The following is a 14,393-nucleotide window of genomic DNA, read 5'->3' as shown; positions in this document are numbered from 1 at the left end:
CTGAACCAGACCCTGGGTCCGTCCAAGTCAGGGTTGTCCACTCAGACCGGCGGGCCAGGGTCTCAGGCGGGGGTCTTTCACCCCTAGTCCCTTTGACGGGAGATGCCGGGGATTGAACCTGGGACCTTCTGCAAAACTGTGTGAACAAGTGAAGCGGCCTTCTCCTGAACCAGACCCTGGGTCCGTCCAAGTCAGGGTTGTCCACTCAGACCGGTGGGCCAGGGTCTCAGGCGGGGGTCTTTCACCCCTAGTCCCTTTGACGGGAGATGCCGGGGATTGAACCTGGGACCTTCTGCAAAACTGTATGAACACGTGAAGCGGCCTTCTCCTCAATCAGACCCTGGGTCCGTCCAAGTCAGGGTTGTCCACTCAGACCGGCGGGCCAGGGTCTCAGGCGGGGGTCTTTCACATCACCTACTTGCCTGGGCCTTTTAACTGGAGATGCCGGGGACTGAACCTGGGACCTTCTGCAAAACTGTGTGAACACGTGAAGCGGCCTTCTCCTGAACTAGACCCTGGGTCCATCCAAGTCAGGGTTGTCCACTCAGACCGGTGGGCCAGGGTCTCAGGCGGGGGTCTTTCACTCCTAGTCCCTTTGACGGGAGATGCCGGGGATTGAACCTGGGACCTTCTGCAAAACAGTGTGAACCCGTGAAGCGGCCGTCTCCTGAACCAGACCCTGGGTCCGTCCCAGTCAGGGTTGTCCACTCAGACCGGCGGGCCAGGGTCTCAGGCGGGGGTCTTTCACATCACCTACTTGCCTGGGCCTTTTAACTGGAGATGCCGGGGACTGAACCTGGGACCTTCTGCAAAACTGTGTGAACACGTGAAGCGGCCTTCTCCTGAACCAGGCCCTGGGTCCGTCCCAGTGAGGGTTGTCCACTCAGACCGGCGGGCCAGGGTCTCAGGTGGGGGTCTTTCACCCCTAGTCCCTTTGACGGGAGATGCCGGGGATTGAACCTGGGACCTTCTGCAAAACTGTGTGAACACGTGAAGCGGCCTTCTCCTGAACCAGACCCTGGGTCCGTCCAAGTCAGGGTTGTCCACTCAGACCGGTGGGCCAGGGTCTCAGGCGGGGGTCTTTCACCCCTAGTCCCTTTGACAGGAGATGCCGGGGATTGAACCTGGGACCTTCTGCAAAACTGTGTGAACACGTGAAGCGGCCTTCTCCTGAACCAGACCCTGGGTCCGTCCAAGTCACGGTTGTCCACTCAGACCGGTGGGCCAGGGTCTCAGGCAGGGGTCTTTCACCCCTCGTCCCTTTGACGGGAGATGCCGGGGATTAAACCTGGGACCTTCTGCAAAACTGTGTGAACACGTGAAGCGGCCTTCTCCTGAACCAGACCCTGGGTCCGTCCAAGTCAGGATTGTCCACTCAGACCGGCGGGCCAGGGTCTCAGGCGGGGGTCTTTCACCCCTAGTCCCTTTGACGGGAGATGCCGGGGATTGAACCTGGGACCTTCTGCAAAACTGTGTGAACACGTGAAGCGGCCTTCTCCTGAACCAGACCCTGGGTCCGTCCAAGTCAGGGTTGTCCACTCAGACCGGCGGGCCAGGGTCTCAGGCGGGGGTCTTTCACCCCTAGTCCCTTTGACGGGAGATGCCGGGGATTGAACCTGGGACCTTCTGCAAAACTGTGTGAACACGTGAAGCGGCCTTCTCCTGAACTAGACCCTGGGTCCATCCAAGTCAGGGTTGTCCACTCAGACCGGTGGGCCAGGGTCTCAGGCGGGGGTCTTTCACCCCTCGTCCCTTTGACGGGAGATGCCGGGGATTGAACCTGGGACCTTCTGCAAAACAGTGTGAACCCGTGAAGCGGCCGTCTCCTGAACCAGACCCTGGGTCCGTCCCAGTCAGGGTTGTCCACTCAGACCGGCGGGCCAGGGTCTCAGGCGGGGGTCTTTCACATCACCTATTTGCCTGGGCGTTTTAACTGGAGATGCCGGGGACTGAACCTGGGACCTTCTGCAAAACTGTGTGAACACGTGAAGCGGCCTTCTCCTGAACCAGGCCCTGGGTCCGTCCCAGTCAGGGTTGTCCACTCAGACCGGCGGGCCAGGGTCTCAGGCGGGGGTCTTTCACCCCTAGTCCCTTTGACGGGAGATGCCGGGGATTGAACCTGGGACCTTCTGCAAAACTGTGTGAACACGTGAAGCGGCCTTCTCCTGAACCAGACCCTGGGTCCGTCCAAGTCAGGGTTGTCCACTCAGACAGGCGGGCCAGGGTCTCAAGCGGGGGTCTTTCACCCCTAGTCCCTTTGACGGGAGATGCCGGGGATTGAACCTGGGACCTTCTGCAAAATTGTGTGAACACGTGAAGCGGCCTTCTCCTGAACCAGACCCTGGGTCCGTCCAAGTCACGGTTGTCCACTCAGACCGGTGGGCCAGGGTCTCAGTCGGGGGTCTTTCACCCTTGGTCCCTTTGACGGGAGATGCCGGGGATTGAACCTGGGACCTTCTGCAAAACTGTGTGAACACGTGAAGCGGCCTTCTCCTGAACCAGACCCTTGGTCCATCAAAATCAGGGTTGTCCACTCAGACTGGCGGGCCAGGGTCTCAGGTGGGGGTCTTTCACCCCTAGTCCCTTTGACGGGAGATGCCGGGGATTGAACCTGGGACCTTCTGCAAAACTGTGTGAACACGTGAAGCGGCCGTCTCCTGAACCAGACCCTGGGTCCGTCCCAGTCAGGGTTGTCCACTCAGACCGGCGGGCCAGGGTCTCAGGCGGGGGTCTTTCACATCACCTACTTGCCTGGGCCTTTTAACTGGAGATGCCGGGGACTGAACCTGGGACCTTCTGCAAAACTGTGTGAACACGTGAAGCGGCCTTCTCCTGAACCAGGCCCTGGGTCCGTCCCAGTCAGGGTTGTCCACTCAGACCGGTGGGCCAGGGTCTCAGGCGGGGGTCTTTCACCCCTAGTCCCTTTGACGGGAGATGCCGGGGATTGAACCTGGGACCTTCTGCAAAACTGTGTGAACACGTGAAGCGGCCTTCTCCTGAACCAGACCCTGGGTCCGTCCAAGTCAGGGTTGTCCACTCAGACCGGCGGGCCAGGGTCTCAGGCGGGGGTCTTTCACCCCTAGTCCCTTTGACGGGAGATGCCGGGGATTGAACCTGGGACCTTCTGCAAAACTGTGTGAACACGTGAAGCGGCCTTCTCCTGAACCAGACCCTGGGTCCGTCCAAGTCAGGGTTGTCCACTCAGACCGGCGGACCAGGGTCTCAGGCGGGGGTCTTTCACCCCTAGTCCCTTTGACGGGAGATGCCGGGGATTGAACCTGGGACCTTCTGCAAAACTGTGTGAACACGTGAAGCGGCCTTCTCCTGAACCAGACCCTGGGTCCGTCCAAGTCAGGGTTGTCCACTCAGACCGGTGGGCCAGGGTCTCAGGCGGGGGTCTTTCACCCCTAGTCCCTTTGACGGGAGATGCCGGGGATTGAACCTGGGATCTTCTGCAAAATTGTGTGAACACGTGAAGCGGCCTTCTCCTGAACCAGACCCTGGGTCCATCCAAGTCAGGGTTGTCCACTCAGACCGGCGGGCCAGGGTCTCAGGCGCGGGTCTTTCACATCACCTACTTGCCTGGTCCCTTTAACTGGAGATGCCGGGGATTGAACCTGGGACCTTCTGCAAAACTGTGTGAACACGTGAAGCAGCCTTCTCCTGAACCAGACCCTGGGTCCATCCAAGTCAGGGTTGTCCACTCAGACCGGTGGGCCAGGGTCTCAGCGGGGGTCTTTCACCCCTAGTCCCTTTGACGGGAGATGCCGGGGATTGAACCTGGGACCTTCTGCAAAACTGTGTGAACACGTGAAGCGGCCTTCTCCTGAACCAGACCCTGGGTCCGTCCAAGTCAGGGTTGTCCACTCAGACCGGCGGGCCAGGGTCTCAGGCGGGGGTCTTTCACCCCTAGTCCCTTTGACGGGAGATGCCGGGGATTGAACCTGGGACCTTCTGCAAAACTGTATGAACACGTGAAGCGGCCTTCTCCTCAATCAGACCCTGGGTCCATCCAAGTCAGGGTTGTCCACTCAGACCGGCGGGCCAGGGTCTCAGGCGGGGGTCTTTCACCCCTAGTCCCTTTGACGGGAGATGCCGGGGATTGAACCTGGGACCTTCTGCAAAACTGTGTGAACACGTGAAGCGGCCTTCTCCTGAACCAGACCCTGGGTCCGTCCAAGTCAGGGTTGTCCACTCAGACCGGCGGGCCAGGGTCTCAGGCGGGGGTCTTTCACCCCTTGTCCCTTTGACGGGAGATGCCGGGGATTGAACCTGGGACCTTCTGCAAAACTGTGTGAACAAGTGAAGCGGCCTTCTCCTGAACCAGACCCTGGGTCCGTCCAAGTCAGGGTTGTCCACTCAGACCGGCGGGCCAGGGTCTCAGGCGGGGGTCTTTCACCCCTAGTCCCTTTGACGGGAGATGCCGGGGATTGAACCTGGGACCTTCTGCAAAACTGTATGAACACGTGAAGCGGCCTTCTCCTCAATCAGACCCTGGGTCCATCCAAGTCAGGGTTGTCCACTCAGACCGGCGGGCCAGGGTCTCAGGCGGGGGTCTTTCACATCACCTACTTGCCTGGTCCCTTTAACTGGAGATGCCGGGGATTGAACCTGGGACCTTCTGCAAAACTATGTGAACACGTGAAGCGGCCTTCTCCTGAACCAGACCCTGGGTCCATCCAAGTCAGGGTTGTCCACTCAGACCGGCGGGCCAGGGTCTCAGGCGGGGGTCTTTCACATCACCTACTTGCCTGGTCCCTTTAACTGGAGATGCCGGGGATTGAACCTGGGACCTTCTGCAAAACTATGTGAACACGTGAAGCGGCCTTCTCCTGAACCAGACCCTGGGTCCGTCCAAGTCAGGGTTGTCCACTCAGACCGGTGGGCCAGGGTCTCAGGCGGGGGTCTTTCACCCCTAGTCCCTTTAACTGGAGATTCTGGGGATTGAATCTGGGACCTTCTGCAAAACTGTATGAACACGTGAAGCTCCTCCTCAATCAAACCCTGGGTCCATCCAAGTCAGGGTTGTCCACTCAGACCGGCGGGCCATGGTCTCAGGCGGGGGTCTTTCACCCCTAGTCCCTTTGACTGGAGATGCCGGGGATTGAACCTGGGACATTCTGCAAAGCTGTGTGAACACGTGAAGCAGCCTTCTACTGAATCAGACCCTGGGTCCATCAAAGGGTTGTCCACTCAGACCGGCAGCGTCTCTCCAGCGTCTCAGGCGTGGGTCTTTCGCATCACCGACTTGCCTAGTGGACTGCCAAAAAAATAAACCAGTGGGTTCTACATCAAATCAAGCCTGAACTGACCCTTGAAGCTAAAATGACTAAACAGAGGCTATCGTATTTTGGTCATACTATGAGAAGACAAGAGTAACTAGAAAAGACAGTCATGCTAGGAAAAGGTGAGGGCAGCAGGAGAAGAGGAAGACCCAACAAGAGATAGATTGACTCTGTAAAGGAAGCCACAGCCCTCAATTGGCAAAATCTGAGCAAGGCTGTCAAAGATAAGACATTTTGGAGGACATTGATTCATAGGGTCGCTGTGATTCGGAAGCAACTTGACGGCACCTAACACACACACACTTGCCTAGTTCCTTTAACTGGAGATGCCTGGGATTGAACCTGGGACCTTCTGCCTGTCAAGCATATGCTCTAACACTGAGCCACGGTTCTTCTCATGCTGGATCTCAAAACGCTTCAGAAAGACTGTTCTCTTTTCAGGGTTCCCCCCTCTTGTGTAACTGGGTCTCTCCAAGTTATGGCTCTCTGAACATATGCAGGGTGTCTCCTCTGGGGACCATAATTAATTTTTTTTAAGAGCCCCAGGATGAAAGTGTTGTGCAAATATTCAGGATTCCTCACCCAGCTAATGTTTACCTTGCCCTTCCTTCAAGGAGCTTGGGGGTGCGGACGTGCTTGTTTCATTTTATCCTCCCAACAGCCCTGTGAAGGAGGTTGTATGTGTGTTAAGTGCCATCAAGTCGCTTCCGACTCATGGCGACCCTATGAATCAATGTCCTCCAAAACGTCCTATCCTTAACAGCCTTGACAGGTCTTGCCAATTGAGGGCCGTGGCTTTCGTTACAGAGTCAATCTATCTCTTGTTGGGTCTTCCTCTTTTCCTGCTGCCCTCAACTTTTCCTAGCATTATTGACTTTTCCAATGACTCTTGTCTTCTCATATTGTGACCAAAGTTCAACAGCCTCAGTTTAGTCATTTCAGTTTCTAGGGTCAGTTCTGGCTTGATTTAATCTAGAACCCACTGATTTGTTTGTTTGTTTGTTTTTGGCAGCCGATGGTATCCGTAATACTCTCCTCCAACACCACATTTCAAAGGAATCTACTTTCTTCCTTTTTTTTTTTTTTAGTGTTTAAGGTGCTACTGGACTCTTACTCTTTTCTACTACTGCAGACAGACTAACACGGCTACCCACTGTGAATTACTTTCTTCCTATCGGCTTTCTTCATTGTCCAGCTTTCACCCCCATACATAGTATTAGGGAGTCCTGTGGCATGAATTGATCTCGGTTGCCAGCAACACATCCTTACACTTACGAATCTTTTCTGGCTCCTTCATGGCTGCCCTTCCCAGTCTCAATCTCCTTCTGATTTCTTGGCTGTAGTCTCCTTTTTGGTTGATGATGGAGCCAAAGAATAGAAAGTCTTGAACAAGGAGGCTAGGCTGGGCTAAAGGGAGTAGCCCAAAGTCACATAGGGTTGCCACCTTCTAGATGGGGGCCTGGATTACAAGTAATCTCCAGACTACAGAGATCAGTTCCCCTGGAGGAAATGGCAGAGGGTGGTCAGATAGATAGGTAGATAGGTAGGTAGGTAGGTAGGTAGGTAGGTAGGTAGATAGATAGATAGATAGATAGATAGATAGATAGATAGATAGATAATTTATTTGCGGCACTTAGCCAGTCAAAACATGATAAAACTAGCATGGACTAATAGAATCTTACAATCAAAGAATTATAGTCTGAGTCTTAAAACATTGTTAAAACATTTAAAAAAAGAATTACAGCTGGGACACACCTGTCAATTGCGCTGTTCTAAGGCGACGAATTTTCATTGTTGCTAAACAAAATTTCGCAACCTGAAGAGTGGTTGAAGGATTACCCCCTTGTAGGAGCATCTCAAACCTTTCACCTGCCCTGTCAGGTCTCAGTCTTGATAAGAAGGGCTCAATAAACTTCGAATGGGGTAATGTATAGAAATTGCAGTTCAGGAGGGCATGCTCAACAGTTTCTAAGTCCCCTGATTTGCAGGGGCAGAATCTCTCTTCCCAGGGTGTCTTCTTATATTTCCCCTCAAGCAAAGCAGATGGTAAGGCTGCACTGGTGTGTTTCCAGTTGCCCACTTGCTTCCCTTAAACACCTCTTCTCCAATGCAAAGAGCCAGTCCAGACTTCCTTCCCCTCAGTGGAGCAAGCAGTTCTTCAGAAGGTATCACCTTTGTATTTGCAGGGAACACCCATTCCGAAATAGAGGCCCTCACAATAGAGGATGCCTGGCTTGGGAACTCTTAATCTTTCATAATTGCCTCCCTAGTAGCAGCCATTGTGTGATTGGTCCCACCTTCCATGGCAGCCATCTTTTATGTCACCCACAACGTTTTGTCAAAATTCCAAAAGTGCCTACAGATTCATCAAGGGACTTGATGTGCATCATAGGTCAACCACTGATTCAGGGCCCTTTTCCTTGGTCACTCGGACAGGTGGTTATTGTGTATAGCTTACCGAAACTAGGATCCTATTATATAATTTTTGCATCATTTAATGTGTCACATTCATACTTCTGCTTTGCTTCAGTTCTGTTTTTAGACTTCTGCTTGGTTCTACAACCCTAATTCCTATTGCATTGTTCATTGAATGTTCCATACTGTCGATTGTATTGAGTCATTCCATGCAATCTGCCTTGAGTCCAAGTGAGAAGGGCAGGCTATAAACAACATAAATTAAACAAATGAAAATTACCTGTCCATTACTTTAAAAAATTGCTAGGGGAAAAGTATGTGGCACTGGCCAATTATCTCTAACCTGCCCTTTCTGGGCAAGGTGATTGAGTGAACAGTGGCAGAACAACTTCCAGTCTTGCCAGATGATTCATCTGCTCTAGACCATTTTCAGACTGGTTTCAGGCCAGGCTAGGGTTGTCAACCTCTAGGTACTAGCTGGAGATCTCCTGCTATTGCAACTGATCTCCAGCCCATAGAGATCAGATCACCTGGAGAAAATGGCAGCTTTGGCAATTGGACTCTATGGCATTAAAGTCTCTCCCCTCTCCAAACCCTGCCCTCCTCAGGCTCCACCCCAAAAACCACCTGCCAATGGCGAAGAGGGACCTGGCAACCCTAGGCCAGGTGATGGGACAGAGATGGTGCTGGTAGCTTTAACTGATAATCTTCATCTGAATGTAGTCAAGTGCCATGCCTCCCTGTTGCTCCTACTGGATTTGGCTGCAGACCTTGATACAGTGGGCCCTGCCATTCTGTTGAGGTATTTGGAGGCAGAAGTGGATAAATTGGTCTGTGCAGACCAGACCAGATTCAAAGGGTTGCTGTTGGAGACCAGTTGTCATCAGTGTGGATTTGTCCGATGGGGTCCCACAGGGCGCAGTCCTATCCTCCATGCTATTGACTCTCTATGTAAATCCCTTAGGAGAAATCAATGAGTCTGGAGAAGCACCAGATCCTGAAACAGGTGGCCCACAGGTGCGTGTCTTGCAACTGAAACAAAGTGTTTCTACTAATATATACTCAGGCCTGGTTCACACATGCAAGATAATGTATACCCCACCTTTCCTCTTGGTTCAAGGCAGCTTACAGTAAGTTAAAATGTCCTCAGCTAAAACAAAAAATGTAATAACAAGACCTGTCACCCAAATCCCCCCCTTAAAAGATGCCTGCTATTCAAAGCCCTGGCAAACAGGAGGATCTCCAAGGAGGGGGACCCTCTTGCCTCTTCAGGCAGGTAATTCCACAGAGATGGAGCCTTGATGGAAAAAGCCAGTGCTGTGGTCAATACCAGGTGGGCCACCCTAAGTGGTGGGAGAGCCAACAGATGGCTGCCTGATGACCATAGAGACATATGGAAGGATGTCCTTCAAATATGTAGGTCCTAGGTCAAGAAGGACTTTAAAGGTCACAACCAGGAGGTCTCCCACAGAAAAGAAAGAAACAAGGGACATTCCAGAAGGGGTCCCAAGGACCAGTGTTGTAACAGCAAGACTACCCCGCCCTTTTTTGCCTCGCAAGCACTGGAGTCATTAGTTCCTCGAGGTAACCAATACTGAGCATGTTTTCGACACCATGAACAGAGAGTATTCTCCCAACTTCTCCCAACAAGTACCCAAATTGTGGGGGGGGGGGAACTGTTGCTGCCACCATGGGAAAAGGCGACCCCAACAATCCTCAGAGCAAAATGTCCTCATATGCTTATTTTGTGCAAACATGCTGCGAAGAGCACCTAAAAAAAGCACCCGGATTCCTCGGTTAACTTTGCTGAGTTCTCCAAGAAATGCTCCAAGAGATGGCAGACAATGTCTGCAAAAGAAAAGTTATAGTCTGAAGATATGGCACAGGGTGACAAAGCTCGTTATGAAAGAGACATTCTTCCTAAAGGGGAGAAGAAAAAGGATCCCAGTGCTCCAAAGCGACCACCATCTTCATTCTTCCTGTTTTGTTCTGAACATCGTCCAAAGATCAAAAGTGATCATCCTGGTTTATCTATTGGGCATACAGCAAAAAACAAACAAACAAACAAACAAACAACCCCCCTCCATAGATTGAAATGTGGTCTCAGCAATCAGAAAAAGAGAAACTACCCTTTGAGCAGAAGGCAGCAAAACTAAAGGAGAAATATTAAAAAGATGTTGCAGCACACCGTGCCAAGGGTGATGCAGGAAAGAAGGGTGCAGGTGGGCCATCAGGCTCTAAGAAGAAGGCAGAACCTAAACAGGATAAGGAAGAAGAGGATGAAGAAGAGAAGGAGGAGGAGGAAGAAGGTGAGTCAATTGATAACTTGCTGTAAAGATTTGTGCTCAAAAGGCTGTAAGGGCCTCCACAGAGAATGAGGCAATAGAATACAGAGGTGGTAGAATGGACTGCACCCAAATGAGGAGGATTGCATATTGGAATGCTCCCCTATGTTAAAAACTCCTTGCAAAAATAAAACCAGTATAGCGTGCACAGAGAGGAGGTCGGAACTTTCTCGCTGCTGTGATAGGTTTGTATTCTCATGGAGGTTGTGTGTTTTTTAATGTGAAGGAGAAATCAAAGTTGCCTTGCCCACCTGCAGTTTGAAGTGGTGCAGTTAATTCAAACATGTCACTGTTTAACCACTTCATTGATTCCTAACACTTTTGTATGTGTGAACTAGCCTTCATCTACTAATCCCTGAATCACCCCAAATCAGGGTGTCAAAAGGTGAATTTCTTCCACTGTTGTAATGTGTGCTTATAAGTGAAGAGTCTTTCTGAGAGAGTATATGACACTAACAGCTTTACTCAGAAAAAAATTAGACCTGTACTGAATAAATACAGAAAATGACAATAAATCTAAAGGTGTTTTACTGTGTTTTAAAACTCTGTTCAGTCTTACAGTTGATGTTTCCCTTGGATATTGCTTTGGACAAAGTGCTGAAATAAAAAAATCTAATAATACAATCCTGCAGGACAAAAAGATTTTGTACAGAAGCTCTAGGATAACTGTGATACTATTGAACTGCACACAGAACCAGTGATATTCTTGCCGTCTGTACCTGGGCACTATTTTCTGGAACCTTTCCCTTCAAAGTCATGACTGACTTCCCACTTCCTTAAAAGCCAATGTAGAAGCAGATTTTTCCCTGTGCAGCTGGAATATTTGTGAACCTACCTAGATGTCACTGAAGCTCAGCCATATGGCTAGACAAGCACTATCTGGTAGTCTTTTTTATTAACACTTTGTACATATACATGACAACTTCCAGCAGTATAATACAGCATATTCAGTGAGTCACCATTTCATTTCATTAACAGACATCATAAAATGACTATGTGGTAAACGACAGGCCGGTCTTGATTCATTAAGATGGAAGAACGAGCAAAAACAATCACAGTGAAGATGTCTTTTGATATGTTTTTTCTGACAATGCAGCTCCCTTCCTTGCCAAATGTTAAATAAATGAAATAAATTTCAAATACCTTTATTGGCATAGTACAATTTGCGGTATATAAAAGGATAAAAGTTAGAGTAAAATAAAATTAATATAAATCATTCCTAATGCCAAATGTTGCAAACGATAGCATGTGTTCCTGTAGATCACTCACTTACCAGAATAGGCGGGAGGGAATCTTGGGCTAGTACCAAGTGGTTGGGATTATGCCAAATATTAAAGCTTGTATATGGCAGAGACCCTTTCTGTGTAAAGTGCCTCATTGATTCACCATAAAATTATTATTGATAATTAAAGTTATAGTAATACCCACTAAAATCCTTTATATTCAAAATCTGATTTTATGGTAAACAAGTACATAACCCTACTTTAACTTGTTGGGAAACCCAGCTGTGGTGGAGATTCTCTGAACTTCCGCTCTTCCTCCAAACCACAGTATTGTTTGTCTGGCTGTCCAAAACATACTGACTTGTCGTTCCCACCTCTTAAATAGAGTTGCCAATAGGCAGGTCCTGTCCCTTCAATAAAGGCTTAAACTTGTGTAAGTAAGTAAATATTTTATTTGTATGTAGCCAAAGGCCATTGCAAAATAAATCAGACTATAAAACAAAAAAATTAAGACTTGTGGAAATGGGAAGCTGAAGCTTTTCATGGTACAGAGGTTAGTAACATCCCCTGGTAAATAACATCCCCAGACATTTCGCTCTCTCTATGCAGTTGGCAAAAAAATTCCCCTCCCCATGCAGACTTCTTTCCTCTGCAATGCATAGAATAGGGGCTCTGCAACTAAGGTTGCCAACTCTGGCTTGGGGGAAACTCCTGGAGATGTTGCGGGTGAAGCCTGGGGAGGGCATGGTTTGGGGAGAGATCTCAGCAGGTTATAATGCCAAAGAGTCCATCCTCCAAAAGCAGTCATTGTCTCCAGGGGAACGGATTGATCTCAGGTCTGGATCTCAATTGCAATCTCGGGAGAGCTGCAGGCCCCACCAGGAGGTTGGCAACCTATCAGCAGCTGAGCCAAATCATGCCGGCGTGTGCTGTCTGGGCTCTTCAAGCACCAGCCCCAGACCTAGGAACGAGTGAACAGCATCTGCAACAATGGAACCTGGCAGTAAACCATGTTGTGGGGTCGGGGGCATGGGGCTTTACCCGCCCCCCTTTGCAGACAGGCCCTCCTGCAACCCATCTTCTCCAGCAGAGATCTCAGCCTGATGGAGAAAACTGATCAAGTAATTCTGTCTTCTCATCCCAGAACTCTGAGCTCGATTGGTTGCACCTGGCTGCCCTAACGACAGCTAGCGGGTGGTTTTCTTTCTCCTTCCCAGCATGCTGAAGGTGTGATGACGTACCAGGGGGACATGCGTTGAGCGATTGGACGGGCCCGGAATGACGTGGATGTATTTTTCTGCTCTGATTGGTCGGCTTTCGTTCCTTCCGGGCAGCGTACTCATGGAATGCTGGGAAGGGTGGCGGATTCACTTGTGGCCGTACAGCGATGGCGGAGGATGTCCTCTTGAGCTTTCCTGCAACCATTTTTTTTTTTTTGGCTGGGTCAGAACAAAACAGTACCCTGTTTCCAACAGCAAGGTACTTTTGGGTAGCTCAGGAACAGGGCACGAAGGCCGCCGTCCTCCCTATTTACTTCATCTACGCCCTGCCCTTTCCCCCAAGCTGCTCACATCGTTCTCCTCTGCACGATTTTATCCTCACAACAACCCTGCTAGGTAGTTCACAGTGGGTAGCCGTGTTAGTCTGTTTGCAGTAGTCAAAAAGGGCAAGAGTCCAGTAGCACCTTAAAGACTAACAAAAATATTTTCTGGTAGGGTATGAGCTTTCGTGAGCCACAGCTCACTTCTGTGGCTCACGAAAGCTCATACGCTACCAGAAAATATTTTTGTTAGTCGTTAAGGTGCTACTGGACTCTTGCCCTTTTTGACTCCTGCTAGGTAGGTTAGGCTGAGTGTGTGATTGGCCCAAGGTCTCCCAGCAAGCTTCCATGGCAGAGTGAGGATTCAAATCCGGAGTCTCCCAGATCCTAGTCAGGCACGCTAACCAGGATGCACTATGTATCTTTCAGAGGTAGTGTATCTCTGAATATAGAGTTCCAGTGCTAATGGTCATGGCTAGTAAGAACTGCCTTGCGGGACCAGATATCTGGTCCATTGAGTTCAGTGCCGTTAGGGGGCAACCAGATGCTTCTGGGAAGCTTACAAGCATCAGGCCGTGAAGCTGATGCCAATCTCCTGCTGCTTCTAACCAGCATCAGCTATACTGCCTTCGCGCATGGAGGTTCACCAATCATTATAAAATAAACAAGACTCTCGAGGCACCTGAAAGATTTTTATTCTAGCTTAAGCTTTAGTGGACTACAGCCCATTTCCAGCTCAAAGGTTGAGCTGGAAACTATAAAACCAGCAAAATGATTATATTTATTTTATGGTGTACACAATAAGTTTGTTAAAGACCCTTAACAAACTTATTGTGCACACTATATAACAAATATAATCACTTTGTTGTAGATTTTACAGTTTCCATCTCAACCTTTGAGGCTACCTGTACTTTTCTGGTTGAGTCCCCCCCCCCTTTTGTTGTTTACTTGTCATTAGGCAGTCCTTAGGAGGTATATAATATGGCGTATATCTGCTATTTAAAAAGTCTGCCTAATGAGAAACCATCCCCTGCATCTGAAGAAGGGGGCTCTAGTCCACCAAAGCTTATACTAGAATAAAATATGGTTTGTCTTAACAGCTAAAGTCCCATTTTATTTTTGCAGCAACAGATTAACAGTACAATAGTAAACAGTTACACAATCACCCTGTTATTTTCAATGATCTTAAAAAAGTGTATGCAACTCTGCTAAGGATTGCACTAAAGATTGCACTAAGGATTGATTAGTCGTCCTCTGTGAATTTGTCTGATTTCCCTCCTTTTAAGGCTACACGTAGCAGTGGATGATCACCAAACCTTTGTGCAGTGAATGCAACTTGGCAGAGAATACACACGACCAATCTTTCTCGCTAAACCTGCTAAATTGGGGACTGGCAATCTCCCGGAATTACAACTGATTTCCAGACTACATACATCACGTATTTATTTGTTATTTATTTAAAACATTTGTTCCACTTCTACTGGAGAAAATGGCTGCTTTGGAAGGTGGCCCTGCAGGGCATATTATCCCCTCCCAAGTTCCCTCCCCTCCCTTAACCCCACTCTCCCAGACTCCACCCTCAAAT

At 49.6% G+C, this 14,393-nt stretch overlaps 1 pseudogene; it reads left to right on the top strand.

Moving 5' to 3' along the window:
• Positions 1 to 9,390: 9,390 nt before the first annotated feature.
• Positions 9,391 to 9,954, top strand: LOC130491474 (high mobility group protein B2-like; annotated as a pseudogene).
• Positions 9,955 to 14,393: the final 4,439 nt, after the last annotated feature.

Source organism: Euleptes europaea, chromosome 19, assembly GCF_029931775.1.
Source record: "Euleptes europaea isolate rEulEur1 chromosome 19, rEulEur1.hap1, whole genome shotgun sequence".
NCBI lineage: Eukaryota > Metazoa > Chordata > Lepidosauria > Squamata > Sphaerodactylidae > Euleptes > Euleptes europaea.
This window is presented reverse-complemented; position numbering and strand designations above follow the sequence as displayed.